The sequence below is a fragment of the Vidua macroura genome, chromosome 1, assembly GCF_024509145.1.
Source record: "Vidua macroura isolate BioBank_ID:100142 chromosome 1, ASM2450914v1, whole genome shotgun sequence".
NCBI lineage: Eukaryota > Metazoa > Chordata > Aves > Passeriformes > Viduidae > Vidua > Vidua macroura.
In genome coordinates, this window is record NC_071571.1 from 102,751,333 (window position 1) to 102,754,441 (window position 3,109).

A 3,109-nucleotide genomic window follows, 5' to 3' on the forward strand; every position below is an offset into this window, starting at 1 on the left:
AGCATCAGCAAAAACAGAGGCTCGCTAGCAGCAGTGGCAAGTGCTAAACACAGATGGGCTTTCCAGGACACCCCCTGAAAAGCCATTCCACAGGAACCAGAGTAGCAGGCAAAGCAGTGAAAAATCACCTTCACAGCAATGGGGCTAAAAAGACAAGCTACGTAATTTCAATCCCACCTGCAAACTTGGAGAGGAAGGCATTTCAGTATTATAGCCAATATTTATCAGGGTTGCTCTGCTACTGCATAGTTCTCATTCCATCTTTTGTTACAGACTGAAACAAGTGTTTGCTCCAGCAAGTCAATTCACACATAAAAACCAGGGGACTTCCAAAAGGAAAAAGAAAATTTGTCAAGATGACTCATAAATCTGACAAACCCATCAGCATCCTCAGTGCTGCCTGGATTAAGTCACCTGTTCTTCACCCCAACACCGACTCTTCATCCAAGACAGCCTCTTGCCATTTACCAGCAGAACCTAGAGCAGGGCAGTAACACCACCCACGGGACCAGATACACCTCTTCACTAGCAGCAGTCCACAGAATGGAGTCAGAGAGAAATTCCAAAATAAAAAGGACACCGCTACATTTTTAATAGTTTATTAACACTTCAACCTTTAATAACTTTGAAGAAGGCCTGAAAGATAAGATTTGCTTATTGACTTTGTCTTTTCCCCTTTGGCAAAATGTCACCTTTCAACTCCTCCCTCCACCCTCCCTCCTCCCAGGAGGATAATGAAGTTCCAAGCTAATGTTTCGTTGCTTCTTTTAAGTTGGCTTCAAACATAGCAGCAGAAACATGCAAGTCTGGGCAATAATGTCTGTCAACAGCTTTTAGAGAATGAGTAGAAATACACAAATAACTTGTGCATTGATACAAATAACTTTTTCTTAAATGAACTCTATATATATGTATTTTTAAGTGGGTTTAACTTGGTTCCCAGAATTACTACAGAAGCTGTATCTTCTAGTTAGCTATGTTTACTTTTTTTCCCCCTGAACCATACTACTCTTTTTTAAAGTGCTATATTCATTAAAATTTTTAAATAACTACTTTGATACTGTATATTTGTATCATCTTGCCCTTTTGAGAAATCAGAAGAGCAACCTGCAACATGTATTTAACTGAAGTTACGCATTTACCCTGACACGACTTTATGGGCATCAACGTCTGCTCATCTCACCAGGAGCAGGTGGAGAGACTGTATTTCCCTGTGCTTACATACACAAGTAAGCAGGCAGACAAAGCAAGAAGTTCTAACCATTTCAGGAACAAAGACAAACAATTTAATCCATATTACATAATTCACTGAATACAGCTGATCTCATCCAAAGTGACTCCTGAGAGCAAAATAGTTTTAGCATTACATTTTATATACAGCTATGAAGGGATTACGGGAAACCAAGACAGTCTCCTTAGAGCATTACTGACAACTCTGGTTACAAGAGTGCTGTACACTTGAAAACATCACTTAAACCACAACCAAAGTTTTACCATCAACTTTTTTCTTATTTAGGAAAAAAAGTTATTTCATTCTGAATTTATCATTACTTTTACCATATTTCTGCTGCCAGATATCAAAACCTGAGTCAGCTGCATTGAGCAATGACATTTATTTCTGGTTTAAAGTCCTCTAAGTGCTAGCACCTTTGAAAACCTCCACACACCATGCTGTAAACATTTTAAGATATTCCAGAGGGTTTTGTGTCATTTTTCTCCCTTCAACGCAGGAATGACTGCTCTATCTGAAGCAAACTACATCCTGCACAATATTGCTTTCATTATTTTCCACGTAATCAGTTTGGAACAGGCCATGAAAGTTTGATGCAGAAATGTTCTGTTAGAGAAAAAAAATCAGAAGAACTATATCATTCTGAACCAGCGGAACCAAAATAATCAAAACCTCAACATAGTTTTTTCCAGTCACTGGGATAGAAGGAGACTTGAATGCAGACACTGGAACAAGTAATTGGAAACATCAGCGCTTGCATGCTTAAGTGAAAAGATAAGCAGTATTTGCATTTTCTCCAGCATCTTCCTTGTACATGTGCAAGATTTTATAAAAAAAGTTTATCACAGAGAGCTATGACAGAACATGATGTAATTAAAAAAAAAAAAAAAAGCAGTAGAAATCAAAGGCAACCAAGATAACGTACATCTCTCCCAGAACATTTTTCTCAGCTACATAACGTGTGCATACACCAAGGTCTAACACACTTAGCTGCACCACATCAAGTCAAGCTGTCCAAGAGCATACACAATTTTGCTTACAGGAGTATACATCTTTCACAATTTTTCAAGTTTACAAGTAATTCCCTGTATTGGATTATGCTTACTCAGAAGTACAGATAATATTTTGTTTCAATACTACTGTTTGTTTTTATGACATGTTCAGAGATGAGGCAAGACATAAGATTAAGTGCAGGGAAGCATTTCAGACCCAAAAATGCATTTTTTTAAACTTAGCTATAGATGGTTAAAACAGGTATATCTGCCAAGAGTTGCATAAAATTATTTTTATTTCCCACAGGTGAGCAACTGAGCCAAAGGAGAGCAACTCAGCAAATACCAACTCTTCTGCATCATGGAATTCACTACGGGTGTCTGAATGATACAACTTGCATTTTTTAGTATCTGCTAAGACAGAATTATAAACTGAGTAAGTTAATATATGTGAATTAAGTACCCTTAAGAAATCAAAGAATAATGTTGACTCCTGGAAGACACCCAGAAGATCCAAAGATGGAACAGAAGGTTGATTATTACACTCCTGCACAATCCAAGCAAATTGTCAATATATTGAAAACATTCATGTCTGGCATTTGCACCTGCTGGATATCCAAATTATTCTGTCCCAAAACAAGTTTGATAACCATCCTCTCTGTAGCTGAAAGCAGCCAGAAAACAGTTCATTTTTTTAAACAAATGGAATGGAAACCTTTTTTTTTTTCTTTCCCAAGCTTCAATTACAACAGTCAAAGCCAGAGACTTCAGCAAATAAACTTCAAAATAGCCATTTGTTACAAGTAGCAAATTACCGTGAACAATGAACTTGTTAAGAATCCCCTCTAAAAGCACGACACACACAAACAGGCTACCCAGCAGAAGA